The 15,819-nt window shown below is 41.7% G+C and overlaps 1 pseudogene; it reads left to right on the top strand.

The window, feature by feature from the left end:
- Nucleotides 1–1,228: 1,228 nt before the first annotated feature.
- LOC120436481 lies at nt 1,229–10,044 on the top strand (annotated as a pseudogene).
- The last annotated feature ends 5,775 nt before the right edge of the window (nt 10,045–15,819 follow it).

The following is a 15,819-nucleotide window of genomic DNA, read 5'->3' on the forward strand; positions in this document are numbered from 1 at the left end:
ACTCCTTTGATTTGCAGCTTCAAACTCATGACCCTGTCTGACCCTCTCTTCACCTGCACAACACTATTCACATACTCTACCTTAAAGATTACCACTACTCTATTTCTCTTTCTCCATCTACACCATGGTAGAATAGTTTGAGTCCACCTCCAGTGCTCCTGGCTTTGCTTCCCTTCCACCTGGTCTCCTGTACACACACACTTCCTTCTCTACATACCATCTACCATCTCCCTTTATCAGTCATAGTCCCACCTCTCACCTCCACACTCCTGCTTTTTTGTCACCCTCACTGCCTCCTAACACACCTTTCCCCCTTCCCCTTGTCTTGTCAGCAGGCTGTAGCTCAGGAGGTAGACCAGCTCATCTGCTAGTTGGAGGGTTGGCAGTTCAGCCGCTGGCTGCTTCAGTGCACTTATAAGATAGTCAACAATGAGCTGCTCTCCAATACAGTCATCAGAGAGTCAGTGTTTGATAACTGTTGTTAACTTGGGTCCCAACTGATATGGAAATCTCATTCCTAATAATCTGCATTTTTGATCTGGCACTGATTTTACACTGTTCTGTCCTCCCCATTTGTCTTGGGGAGCTTGGGAACAATATTAGAAATACACAGTCTGTTGGCCTCCCAGCAGAAACTTACAGCAATTATTATTTGCTCTATTTTTTATTATTGCCTGGTCAAAGTTATATCAATACAAGTATGAGAGTGTGCAATGTGACAATCACATTTAGTAGTGAACATGCAATTGTATAGTTTTCCAGCAGATGGCAGTGCATACTCTATGCGCAGATTGAGCAGGTGAATGGTTTCTAATTTATTGTATTTTATTAATGAATTATGTTATTTGGGGATAGAAAATCGGTGAACACTATCAGATTTATTTTATTTTAATGCACTGAAAATAATAGCCAATAGGGTGAATTTAGAGTAAAGGAATTAGTGGTAGTTTAATAAAGCGTTTATATATCACCTCCACTATAAAGGCTTAATTTTTAAACAGCTTTTTAAACTTTTCGAACTAACAACTTTTTAAAAAGTCGATTATTATAAAGGAATATTAAAAACTGAAAGAAAGCAGAATGACATTTTCCAGTTGTTGTGCAACACAATTGTTCTACAATTTTGCCAACAAAACTATATTTAAAAATGTTCTATTAGAAGCTATTTACAGGGGGAAAAGTTTATAATTCTTCGTATTTATTTCTTGTATTTTCAAAAATCCAGTTGGGCGGGAAAATGGCGGAAGTTGCAAGTTTGCGGGTTGTGAACTGTGCATGCGCGCGCCCCATTCTGTGAGCGGACGAGCAGGCTGCACGTCGAGGAAGAATCTCATCTGTGAAGACACTCAGAAAGTATGGTTATTCTACCTGGGCCAGTTTTACTGCATTACTGTCACTTATAAAACCAATTTTTGAAGAACAAGATGTAGTTATTATCAGTTTTATTAATCATGTCGTGCTGTTTTAGTTAGCGCTTCCAATGCTAGCGGGTGTCACCTTTTACGTCCACTTGTAGTTTTTTTTTTTTTTTTGGTTGTGAGTGTATTCTCGAAACAGCTCTTTAAAAATGACTCATTTTAACTATGCAAACACATGACTTTAAAGCATTATTTCGTGTTTGCGTCTAAATTGAGGCCAGAAGTTAGCCGCCCGCCCTGCTCCCGCGTGCTCCATGCGTCTTGATTAGCTAAAAGCAGCGCGAAATTATTTTCTGTACTTAAGAGGGAGAGCATTTACGAGCCACATTTGCTTTGCAACAGTCGACGTTTTGATTAAAGATACTTGAGCATTTTAAGGTTTTAGTGGTTTTAGTGTTAGCTTAAGTGCCTATCATTTCTCGCGTGGTAGTCGTCACGTTGTCCCAGATTCTCGGGAAAGGTTTAGCTTTTAATGTCGGAATGAAAGCGGTTAAAAAAAAAGAGTGGAGGGAGGGGGGGTATTCGTTATCGTATGTGATTTACAAAATTTCTTGTGGTACTTTTTTCCTCAGGTGAGCAAGAATGGACGAGTGGGAAGAACAGGTAAGCTAGTGTAATGTACAAAGGCCCTGCGTACGCACTTCGATGAGCCGGTCAGTCAGCGTCCGACTGAAATTGCCCATGTTTACAGGAAACCGCTACCTCTGGTACTTGTGCACTCACCAGCGACACCTCAACTGGAGGTATGTTCCACTTCAGATTTATTGTCTGCTTTAATTCTTTCTTCCAAGGGTTAAAATAAAGATTGGAGGCAGGTTAAGATTTATTTTGGTATTATTCTGTATTTGAAACAAACATGTTTTTAGGTACACAAGGAGATTTCTGGAACTCTGATCATGGTGAATTTCAAGGAGGTGAGTGTAGAAAGACGATGGAGCCCTTACAGGAAGCATCTTGCATGACACTGAAGAGTGATTTAAATGTGTTCCTCCAGGTCGTGGTGGACGGGGTAGAGGAAGAGGAGGATTTAAAAACTCATTCTTCTCAGGTGCACATTTAACACTTTGTTTAAGAAGTAGTATAATTGTCCTTTGAGCAAGTAAACATGTCTGAAAATTAGCATTATGTATGAGCTGTGAGGTGAAAAGCCAGTAGGCGTGTGTGTATGCCCATCATTTGGCATGCAATCATAGCTTTAAACAGAAAATGTCCACCAACCTCTGGAGTTTTACCTGCAGTAATTAAGTTTCTTTTTTTGTGCCTGGTGAAGGCCCGCGTGAGCAAGGGAAACTGGATATGACGTGCGAGGGCTGCATCTAAACACTGAAACTGTCACTGTTTGGCATTTTGTGACTGATGGTGAAATTGTCCTGGATAATCCTCATTTCTGGATGACAAATTTCAAAGTAGATTTAATGTGGAAGAATGCTTTTTGGGATTGCATGCAGCAGGGGTGTCCAACTCCAGGTCTCTAGTGCCTATGTCCTGCAGGTTTTAGATTTCACCCTGGGTCAACACACCTGAATCAAATGATTAGTTCCTTAGCAGGCGTCTGGAGAACTTCAGCACGTAATTTATCCATTTAAATCAGCTGTGCTGGATCAAGGACACATCTAAGACCTGCAGGACACCGGCCCATACAGTGTAAAAGATGAAAAGTGGAGGCAGTGTGATGGTGCGTTAAACCTGTTTCGCAGCCTCCATGGGGTTAAAGCTGTTGTTGCACAGACACTCCTAGTCCTGAGCTCAGAAAATACTTTTCCTGATGACTTTATGGTCTTAATGTCTCAATTTGGCTCACTACTGAATAAAACAGTTCTTGTTCATTTTGATCATTCTGTGTCAGATTTATGCACTGTGCTCAAGACATTACTCCATCAATGTGTGCTTTCAGTCAGACCCAGCTCTTATTGTTTCAAAATGACAAGATACTGTTTTCAGCTAGAACAGCTGCCCCCTGCTGGCTGTTTAAACAGTGTTGCGTTATGGCACTTGGCTCTAGTTTTCAGACCACAAGGTTTGCTTGATACTGTCACACAGTAATTATCAGAGAGGTGCCAATGGAGAAGCATGCAGGTGATGGGAGAAATGGTTATCACATTATAGTAGGTGCATTCAGACGATTGTCGAAGGTATCTAATTTTAGATATTTGATTTTTTTTTTTAATTTATTTATTTATTTTTGAGGTGCTGAGGACGGTGCAAACGGTAAGCATGAAGAGTATTACATGAGCTGTTGTAGTTTTCCTCATTGTGTTTCCTGAGCGTTGCGTTTCTTCCTTACAGATGGTGACGGCCAGAATAATACAGCAGAAAGGAGTAGCTTCAGCCGAAGAGGAGGCCGTGGTAGGGGTGTGTGTGGTGCGGGGGGGTGGATATACTGTTGGTCATCTCAGTGGAATGTTAGGCGTTTGTAATAAAGTTTGACACATTATGAAAACAATTCAAATTACAAATTCTGAAAAAAAACAAAACAACTAGCAGTGTGAAAGAGGATTAGCAAGATCGTTCAGCCAGTAAAGATGAGCAGTGGTAATACTGTGCTGTGTTGGCCTGCCAGGGCAGTATGCATATTTATGCTGTAGTGAATAGAGCTGTTGATGGAATTGTAATATGACAGTTGTGTGTTATCAGGGCGTGGCAGAGGATTTGGCAGAATGGATCACAGTGATTTTGACGGTAATAATTGGAATATTGACGTGTACGTCTGTTTGGCTTTGAGCTGGAACGCGTCTGACTTGATGTTCTCATTTTTACAGCCAATGAAGAGGATGGTGACAATAAAAATGGTAGTGTCAATATTTCCATTAAGACACAAAAGTAGACTGAAAGAAATGCTTGTTTACAATGTGAGCATTTTCTGCTTTTCACAGTGTCAAGAGGAAGAAGAGGAGGAAGCTATAGTCAAGGTACGAGTCTGATTCCACTCGTGGTGGTTTTTTATCCACTGCATGCAGATGCTACATTGACTCGTACTTATTAGTGCCTTTTTACAAGCCTCAATCACACATTCACATCCATTCATCTATGTGTTGTTTTTCCTATGGCCTAAGCACTGTGTGACCTAAATGTTCACACACTCGCACACCAGTGGGAGCACCTCGGGGTTCACCTGGGTTGGAAAAGCTAATGCAAAGAAATTTGATTGCAATCAGTGTGGATTTTGAGTAAGAATAACAGTTAATTGACTGATGTTTTAAAGGTGGTGAGCAGGGTGGCAGAGGTGGCTTTGGAGGAGGTGAGTGAACAAGCAGTTCTGATCATGTGCAAATCTGTTAGAGGTATCAGAAGTGTAATTTGTGTTGTGTTGCAGGCTACCGTGGGAAAGATGAAGAGGTCTTTGTTCAAGGTTGTTTTTCATTATTGACCTCAATGATTCATTGCACATAAGCAGTGTTGGGGAGTAACGGAATACATGTACCGCCATTACGTATTTAGAATACAAAATATGAGTATGTTATGTGTCTGTGAGCGAGGGAGGGAGAGAAAGGAAAAGTCCGAGCTGTCACGGAGCAAAAACGGGAGCTGGAAGCATGTAAATATAATAATTACCACTGCAGCCAAGAAGAGTGCCTGACGAGCCCAGCTGTAAGTAAGCTATTAAGACTCGACTGTACACTGTGTTCGTGTTTTCCTCCGGAAAAAATAAGTTCTGTTGGAGCAGCCTTTCAACGCCTCTCTCTGTCTCCAGCAAACAAAGTTGACCCAGACAACAAAGTAAAGCTATTTTTCGGCTACCAGCCCGACACGGAACCCACCGTATTAGCCAGAGGTCCCTTTACTACTGTTCGGAGCCGCGGACCTTCAGTATCAGTAATAAATCACAGCAATAGTACATTCACGTAGTTGTAAACAGCATGATAATATATTAAGTAATTCAAAGTATTCAGAATACGTTACTCTCATTGAGTAACGTAACGGAATACGTTACAGAATACATTTTGGGGCATGTATTCAGTATTCTGTAATGGAATACATTTTAAAAGTAACCTTCCCAACACTGCACATAAGTTTGAAAGATTTACTGATGTGGCTGGCATCTGTGTGTAATACAGGGCACGGGGATACACCTGCAGAGAACGCAGATGCGAGTGATAGTAAGTTAAACCTCATGTTCACATATCTGCAGCATGCCAGCTTTATCTTCTATTATGTGCAGCATTTCTGTTTCTCACTGCAGGACCCAGGGTTACCTACGTCCCCCCACCACCCTCTGAAGATGAGGAGTCCATTTTTTCCCACTATGAGTCCGGTGTCAACTTTGACAAGTACGATGAGATCTTGGTGGATGTCAGTGGAACCAACCCACCACCAGCTATAATGGTAAGAAATGTTAGGGGGCAATCCAGTAGGTACACAAATCTGTTATCAGCAGTTCTTTGCTGATATTGAATATGGCTTGGTACAAAACTGTGGTTACATCAGTGTGTGACACTGCATGCAGTACAGGTGCATGACATGTATGCTAGCTATCCTAGTGAAGATGCTTAGTTAATTTTGGCTTACTGTGACGGATTCTGACACATTAGTGGTCCCTCGCTATAACCCAGTTCACCTTTCGTGGCCTCTGTTTCACAGATTTTTTTTTTTTTTGATTTTTTTTTTTTATTAAATTTTTTTGTGCAGTTTTGCATGTTTTTTTTTTTGTTTTTTTTTTTTTACGGCACATTGTGTTCTGCATCCTGATTGGCTGTAGACCATTGTCAATCAACCTTGTGCCGTGTCTCCTGTACAGTACAGAATGTATTCAGCTTGTCAAATTTACATAAATCTTCGATCGCGAGCAGTGTGACTCTGAAGTGCTGTACTGTATGTTTGTAAGTTTTCTCCCCAACAAACACAACAGTGTCGACGAAATGTCGTCACCTGCGGGTGCCTTTGGTTTCATTCTCTAATACTGGACTTATTTTTCTATGAAGGTTTGAACTTCAAGAGTGTTTTAATCGAGAGAAAACTGAAAATGTTCATGCCTGTCTGAGAAGAGCGTATAAAGTGTGTAGTGAGGGGTTTTACAGCCTTAAAACATCTATAATAATTGTAAAAGAAACAAAGTTGGCTACTTCGCGGATTTCACCTATCGCAGGTTATTTTTAGAACATAACTACCGTGATAAACGAAGTACCACTGTATACCATAAGGAAATGGAATTGGCGTGTAATTTCTTTTTCAAGTGGTCCGGTCAGATCAGCTGTTCATGAAAGATTTTGTGTAACTAGTTCAGTCTACTGGAATAAAACCTGTTAAGATTTTATTTTTAAAGCCAAAGCAGCACACGTTGTGATTCCGATTCCATTATCAGTGGCACTTATTTCTCCTTGGCTCCGCTTTGAAAGTAAGCAGCTTATCAGACACGTTATATTTGTGAATGTAATTGCCTGCTGTGGCATGTTAGAGTGTGCATTTACTCAAGAAAAATACCGTTAAAATTTTTAACGTCAAACCAAGATGGCTGCCAAGTGGTGAGACTGACTTGTAGAATAATTGAGTTTTATTATTTGAAGTTGATGTTTTTATGCATTTCAGTGACATCTGTGAGCCATTTAATAATGCTTTATTTACACTTCTGGACTTGTGATATTTGCAAATAATGCAAACGTTAAACTGAGAGAAAGGCGAGCTGCTCATTTTATGGTTTCTGCAGCCTGTAAGACAGCTGTTAACTTGTAGGACAGCACACAGGAGCAAGTTAATACACAAGACTGCAACACTTGCGTTAGTTTCTAGTATAACCGTGCAGCTGGACACCATTCTGGTCAGATTCCTGGTGACTTCACACACTGGTTGAAGGAGCCAGCTCTGTTATAGTTGGAGCTGTTTGGAAGCAGCTCTTTAGGCTTACTTCAAACAGCTGCGTGAAACCTGAAGTAATTTAAAGCATAGTGTCACAGCAAAATTGACTTGCCCTTGATGCTGGTGTACATTTCTTCTGCTTTCTCTCAGACATTTGATGAAGCAGCGCTGTGCGAGTCCCTAAAGAGAAACGTCAGCAAGTCTGGTTATGTGAAGCCCACCCCTGTGCAGAAGCACGGCATCCCCATCATTTCTGCTGGCAGGGATCTCATGGCCTGCGCCCAGACTGGGTCTGGAAAAACGGTATGGTTTGGGAGAGTCAAACCTGGGTGTAGACCTGCTTGTGGACAGAGGTTAAATGTGGTCTCCCTCCGCCAGGCTGCCTTCCTGCTCCCAATCCTTCAACAGCTGATGGCAGATGGTGCGGCGGCCAGTTGCTTCAGTGAGATGCAGGAGCCTGATGCCATCATTGTGGCACCAACTAGGGAGCTGATCAACCAGATTTACCTGGAGGCCAGGAAGTTTGCCTATGGGTGTGTTTCTTTGGCTTTGACAAAGAATAACTGAACTCCACCAACATGTAGATTCAAGGTAAATTCAAGATGTTTGTCTCCACTCTACAGGACATGTGTGCGACCTGTTGTAGTGTATGGTGGAGTCAGCACTGGACACCAAATAAGAGACCTCTCGAGGGCTGTAATGTGTTGTGTGGAACACCAGGACGACTGCTGGACATGATTGGAAGAGGAAAGGTAAGGCCGTTTAAAGGTACCATAGATTGGATGACAAAATTGTGCAGCGCTTTAAGATGCTAATAAATGTGTTCCAGGTTGGCTTGACTAAAGTGCGTTACTTGGTGCTGGATGAGGCTGACCGCATGTTGGATATGGGGTTTGAGCCTGACATGCGCCGCCTGGTGGCCTCTCCTGGGATGCCATCAAAAGAGAACCGTCAGACTCTGATGTTCAGTGCTACTTTCCCCGAGGACATCCAGAGGTCTGCTGCCAGTTTGTACTATTGACATACAACCAGGTCTGATTGCCTGCCAGCTCATCTCAGAGTGTGTGTGTGTGTGTGTGTGTGTGTGTGTGTGTGTGTGTGTGTGTGTGTGTGTGTGTGTGTGTGTGTGTGTGTGTGTGTGTGTGTGTGTGTGTGTGTGTGTGTGTGTGTGTGTGTGTGTGTGTGTGTGTGTGTGTGTGTGTGTGTGTGTGATATAGGCTTGCAGCTGACTTTCTAAAGACTGACTATTTGTTCTTGGCCGTGGGTATTGTGGGTGGAGCCTGCAGTGATGTGGAGCAGACATTTGTGCAGGTCACCAAGTTCGCAAAGAGGGATCAGCTTATAGACCTCCTGAAATCAACAGGTATATTTAGGCAACGATTTCAGGCTTCTGGGTTTCCAGTGTTGAAAAGAACTAAAGGTCAAAACAAACAATAGCTCAGTGTAACTGAACTGTGTGGTGTGGGTTTGTGCTGCAGGATCGGAGCGCACCATGGTGTTTGTAGAGACCAAAAGACAGGCTGATTTTATTGCCACAATCTTGTGTCAGGAGAAGTTTCCAACTACCAGCATTCACGGGTAAGTGGTGTTTGTGTGTTTACTGTGGAGATGGTTGTGTCCTTTGTGTGACGTACGCACACATGCACTGATAACACAGTTCCACCCCCATACTCCAAGGACTTGCCTCTATAAACCACCACTGTGCAACACTTAATTTTACGTGCAGTAACCCAAACTGTAAATAAATTTTGTGTATATGTGTATGTATGTATGTGTGCATATGTATATGTGTGTGTGTGTGTGTGTGTGTGTGTGTGTGTGTATGTATATACGTATACATACGGTTTTCTTTTTTCTAAATACTGTTCATATGCATATAGTGCTGCAGAAACTGTGCACCTCACCCCCCTTTCTCCTCCCACATGTTTGGAGATGCTCTAGATCTCATTGTACATCTATTCTATGTGCTGTGCTGGCTTCCAGTGACCGTGAGCAGTGGCAGCGAGAGCAGGCCCTTGGAGACTTCCGCTCTGGCAAATGTTCTGTCCTGGTGGCAACCTCTGTAGGTGCCCGTGGACTCGATATTCCAGATGTGCAGTTCGTGGTGAACTTTGACCTCCCAAACAATATCGACGAATATGTCCATCGTATTGGTAGAACCGGCCGCTGTGGCAACACCGGGAGGGCAGTGTCCTTCTATGATCCAGGAGCTGACAGTGAGTTGGCTCGATCACTGGTCACAATCCTGTCCAAGGTGAGACGCTGCATTACAACTGCACAATAGCCACTGTGCATCACCACAAGTTGAGACCTGAGTGCTTTAAATGAGGTGTTTGGGATTGGCAGGCCCAGCAGGAGGTTCCCTCGTGGTTAGAGGAGTCTGCGTTCAGCGGCCATAGCCCCTCTGGCTTTAACCCACCTAGGAAGCATTTTGCCTCCACAGACTTGAGGAAGGTAACTGGTTAAAGTTGTGTTACACTGAATTCTCTGAGATGTTGTAGTGTTTCACATTGTGGTCCTTCCTCAGGGTCCACAGGGAGGCTTTTTCCAGGACGGCAGTGTAACGAGCCAGCTGGCAGCACAGACGGCTGCTGACGATGAAGAATGGGAGTGAGAGCAGCGCAGTCACACAGCAATGATCCCAGTTGTTTTCTCAATTGTTAAGCTTGTTGGTGTTTTAAGAGTTTGTGTTGGAAAAATAGTTTGCCACTGGTATAAAGTCTGTTTTTAGGGTTGGGGGTTCTTAAACCATTATTGATGTAAGGCATGATAGCCAAAATTTCTCATTGTAGTTCTGTTTCCTATCAGAATAAATGAATAAATGTTTAAAGCAACACCTTCATTTATTACATGGGTTTAATGTGAGCAGGTCTTCCTGGAATGATTCAAACACACCTGGAATACCCAGCTGCTGCCTGGAAATGGATTAAATTCATTCATTCACATTCAATCCATTTCCAGACAGGTGCTGAGTCCCAGTGTGCAGTGGTCTGCTTCCAGTCCCAGAGATCATTGACGTGGATCAGGAGGACCCAGCACCTCACAAGGGGCATTTCCATGGAGGTAGCCTGGGCTGAAGGCCTTTCCTATCCACAGTATTCCTGACTTCGTGCAATTAGACCTGATTGGACTTCCGATGATGTCACCGTAGCAATCGGTCGAGCTCTGAACTGCTCCTGCAGGTAACTTTGCTAAATCCTTAAAATTAAGGGAAAAACGCTCCAAAACACGAAAACAAAATACGCTATAGACCCACGATGCCTGGACCTGGTAAAACTACCAAGGAGAAGACTAAGTTAAAACAAAGTTATCGGTGTTTAGCGGGGAAGCTAGTGCGTTTGAGGCCTGCGCAGCCAACAAGCCAGCCACCATGAGTGTGAACAGCCCCGCGGATAGTGGCAACATGGAGGAGGAGAGGCTGCAGTGTGCCATACCAGAGGAGTTTGCAGGTATTGAAAACAAGCTTGCAAACTGCACTTTGGGACAAGTTGGAAGGCGCAGTGGCCAAGTTTTCCAGCAAGGCAGACGAGGTTGTGGCAGCCATGAATGAAATGCAGAAAAAATTATCTGACTGTGTGGGGAGAGTAGCGCAGACTGAAACGCATTTCAAATGTAGAAGATGAACATGTGGTTATGGGGACCACCATTTCAAGATTAGAGAAAGAAAATAAAGAACTGATGGATAAATTAGTAGATATGGAAACTAGATCCCGACGCAATAACCTCAGGTTGGTCGGAGTTCCAGAGGGAGAAGAGGGCGCGGACACCTGTGAATTCCTGGAAAACTGGATAACGGACGTATTGGAGTTGAACACATCAAGGAGCCCTCTGGTTATCGAGAGAGCACACCGCATTGGCCCAAAAAGAAAGCCTGAGGAACCTCCAAGAACATTAATTATGTGCTTTCTTAACTATAAACAGAAAGATATGGTGCTCAGAGCAGCAAGATCGAAAAAGGATATTTTGTACAAGAACAAAAGCGTGAGATTCTGAGGACGTCGCCACAGAGGTGCACAAACAACAGAAGAAGTTTGGAGAGGTACGGGTACAACTCTGGAAGATGGGACTGAGAAGTGGCATCGTACCACCAGCTAAACTGATAGTAACATACAAGGAGCAAGTCCACAGATTTAACACGCCAGAAGTCCAAAGCTTCATAAAGAAGATCCAGGAGAGCAAGAAATGAGGAAGATATGATAAAGTCTAGCAATCTGGAGTAATGATTCATTTTGGAAAAGGATATAGTTAATTCCATCAAAGCAAAAGGTAACTAAGAACAAAGTGATTTTTTGTTTGTTTTTCTTTTTTTAAATTTATTTGTATTTATTTATTATTCAATTTTTTATTTAATTATTTACACGGATAACTAGACAGAAATAAAGATAATTTTTTATTTTTTATTTTATTCTACTCTTTTGTTTTTCATTTTCATTTATGTATTTATTATTATTTTATGTATTCATTTATTTTTTTTTATTTTTATTTTTTTTTTTGTATTTATTTATTTTTGTTTAAAGAAAACAAGAAGTTAATTATTAAGGGGCAGAGGAATATTAGCAAAGCTAAAGGATTCATTAAGGATACAAGGAGCAAGGAAGAGCCAGGCATAATGCCATAGTCATTTTAAGTTAGCAGATCTTAAAACTGAGATCTGTATATGGTTAAAGTTGGAAGTAGAACATTTGAATGGGTTACCCAGAAACTGGGTGGGTGGGGGTTTTTGTGTTTTTTCTTTTGTATGGTTTGTTCATTTAGAGTTTGTGTTTTGTGTTCTGTTTTGTTCGCACTCTCAGACAAGTTTAAGCATTTAGTAATGCATGTGAGGTGTGTTGACTCGGAAATTGGAAGTTAAATGTACCTCTTGGAATTGTAGAGGCCTAAAAAGTAATAAAAAGATTAAGCAAGTAATGAACAAAATGAAAGATCTGGAAGCTAAAATAGTTTTTCTTCAGGAGACTCACTCGCTGGAGGAGGAACATATTAAGGTTGGCAGGAGGTGGCAGGGTTCGTTGTATGCAGCACCATTTAGATCTAATGCTCGGGGAGTAATCACATTAATACATACATCAGTACCTTTTCAGGTCAAAAATGTAATTAAAGACAAATTTGGTAGATATTTGATCATCCAGGGATCACTTGTACAAGAAACCATTAACTTAATTAATGTATATGGACCAAATACAGATGATGATAAATTTTTTACTAATCTTTTTCTCACAATTTCATCACTCCAAGGAAAATGCATCATAGGAGGAGATTGGAATTGTGTTCTGGATCCCAGTAAGGATAGACTGGGACTGACCAGGCCCATAACAAAAGCCGAAAGACAATTCTTAACTTCATGAAGGAACTACATTTGATTGACATTGGAGACAGTTGAATCCTGATGATATAATTTTTTCTTGCCATTCAAAAACATTTAATACATATTCCAGAATAGACTATTTCTTAGTATCAGCGAACCTCCTATCAAACATAAAGACATGTTCATATGACAGTATATTAATATCGGATCATGCTCCCTGCAATATCATATATACACATAACAACTTGATAATGGAACATGGATGGTGCTTACACCAGAAATGGCTGTATGATGAAGGATTCCTCACTTTTGTAGAAAAAGAAATAGATGAATATTTTACTATGAATAGCTCACAAACATCAGCTAGTATTAGGTGGGAGGCATTTAAGGCATGTTTAATAATGGATTGGATTTATATAGCGCTTTCGCCATTATTCATTCACGCTCACATTCATACACTGGTGGAGGCAAGCTACGGTTGTAGCCACAGCTGCCCTGGTGCAGACTGACAGAGGCGAGGCTGCCATATCGCGCCATCGGCCCCTCTGGCCAACACCAGTAGGCGGTAGGGTAAAGTGTCTTGCCCAAGGACACAACGACCAGGACAGAAAGGCCGGGGATCGAACCGGCGACCTTCCGTTACAGGTTACAGGTGCGCTTCCCAACCCCCTGAGCCACAGTCGCCCCGAGAATGTTTAAGGGAGTTATGATTGCATATACAGTGGCTTGCAAAAGTATTCGGCCCCCTTGAACTTTTCCGCATTTTGTCACATTACAGCCACAAACATGAATCAATTTTATTGGAATTCCAGGTGAAAGACCCAATACAAAGTGGTGTACACGTGAGAAGTGGAACGAAAATCATACATGATTCCAAACATTTTTTACAAATAAATAACTGAAAAGTGGGGCGTGCGTAATTATTCAGCCCCCTGAGTCAATACTTTGTAGAACCACCTTTTGCTGCAATTACAGCTGCCAGTCTTTTAGGGTATGTCTCTACCAGCTTTGCACATCTACAGACTGAAATCCTTGCCCATTCTTCTTTGCAAAACAGCTCCACAACTGCCCTGTGACGGCCTCAGAGGTTGTCTAAGAGAATATTGGGAGCAACAACACCATGAAGTCCAAAGAACACACCAGACAGGTCAGGGATAAAGTTATTGAGAAATTTAAAGCAGGCTTAGGCTACAAAAAGATTTCCCAAGCCTTGAACATCCCACGGAGCACTGTTCAAGGGATCATTCAGAAATGGAAGGAGTATGGCACAACTGTAAACCTACCAAGACAAGGCCGAACCACCTAAACTCACAGGCCGAACAAGGAGAGCGCTGATCAGAAATGCAGCCAAGAGGCCCATGGTGACTCTGGACGAGCTGCAGAGATCTACAGCTCAGGTGGGGGAATCTGTCCATAGGACAACTATTAGTCGTGCACTGCACAAAGTTGGCCTTTATGGAAGAGTGGCAAGAAGAAAGCCATTGTTAACAGAAAACCATAAGAAGTCCCGTTTGCAGTTTGCCACAAGCCATGTGGGGACACAGCAAACATGTGGAAGAAGGTGCTCTGGTCAGATGAGACCAAAATGGAACTTTTGGCCAAAATGCAAAACGCTATGTGTGGCGGAAACTAACACTGCACATCACTCTGAACACACCATCCCCACTGTCACATATGGTGGTGGCAGCATCATGCTCTGGGGGTGCTTCTCTTCAGCAGGGACAGGGAAGCTGGTCAGAGTTGATGGGAAGATGGATGGAGCCAAATACAGGGCAATCTTGGAAGAAAACCTCTTGGAGTCTGCAAAAGACTTGAGACTGGGGCGGAGGTTCACCTTCCAGCAGGACAACGACCCTAAACATAAAGCCAGGGCAACAATGGAATGGTTTAAAACAAAACATATCCATGTGTTAGAATGGCCCAGTCAAAGTCCAGATCTAAATCCAATCCAGAATCTGTGGCAAGATCTGAAAACTGCTGTTCACAAACACTTTCCATCTAATCTGACTGAGCTGGAGCTGTTTTGCAAAGAAGAATGGGCAAAGATTTCAGTCTGTAGATGTGCAAAGCTGGTAGAGACATACCCTAAAAGACTGGCAGCTGGAATTGCAGCAAAAGGTGGTTCTACAAAGTATTGACTCAGGGGGCTGAATAATTACGCACACCCCACTTTTCAGTCATTTATTTGTAAAAAATGTTTGGAATCATGTATGATTTTCGTTCCACTTCTCACGTGTACACCACTTTGTATTGGTCTTTCACCTGGAATTCCAATAAAATTGATTCATGTTTGTGGCTGTAATGTGACAAAATGTGGAAAAGTTCAAGGGGGCCGAATACTTTTGCAAGCCACTGTACTTCATCGAAATCTAAAGAAAAATGCAAAACAAGACAGCAAATGGAAAAGAAAATTAAAAAACTAGAGGAACTAGTATTCAAAAATAGAGACCCATTAATAGAGAAAGAATTGCTAATACTAAAAGCACAATATCATAAAGAATCGGCAGATAGAGCAGCTTCGAACATTTTGAGATTAAATCAGTCTTTTTATGAACAAGGAGAAAAACCTGGAAAAATATTGCCATGGCAAATTAAACAATTGGAAGTGCAGAAAAATATAACGTCGATTATAAACAGCAAAGGGGAAATGATAATGGATCCGATTGAAATAAACAAAGAGTTTAGAAACTATTATGAAAAACTTTATGAATCTCAGGATAGATCAGATCAAAACTCCAGAAATGCGTTTCTGGATAAAATAAATATTCCTACTATCGCTGACGAAGTAAAACAACAATTAGATGCAGAAATCACCGAAGAGGAAATAAGCAGGGCAATTAACAATATGAGATCAGGTAAAAAAGCTGGACCAGATGGATTCCCAATTGATTTTTATAAAAAATTTAAAAGTAAATTAATGAAACCATTATTGGAAATGTATCAGGAATCATTAAGCAAAGGAAATCTTCCTAAATCAATAACAGGTTCACTAATCATTTTGTTACCTAAATCAGGAAAACCGAGTAATAAATGTTAAAATTTGAGGCCGATAAGCTTACTTAATTCTGATTTTAAGGTGTTGGGTAAAATATTAGCAACACGTCTGCAAGATACTCTCCCCTCAGTAATTCATAGAGATCAAAACGGTTTTATATTGGGACGCCAAGGTCTACATAATGTAAGAAGAGTCTTTAACATAGATGGACTAAACAATTCTTCAGAGAGGGCCTTACTCTCACTGGATGCCGAAAAAGCCTTCGATAGGGTCGAGTGGCCCTATCTTTTTGATGTTTTGACTAGATTTGG

The sequence above is a fragment of the Oreochromis aureus genome, linkage group 23, assembly GCF_013358895.1.
Source record: "Oreochromis aureus strain Israel breed Guangdong linkage group 23, ZZ_aureus, whole genome shotgun sequence".
In the NCBI taxonomy this organism is placed as follows: domain Eukaryota; kingdom Metazoa; phylum Chordata; class Actinopteri; order Cichliformes; family Cichlidae; genus Oreochromis; species Oreochromis aureus.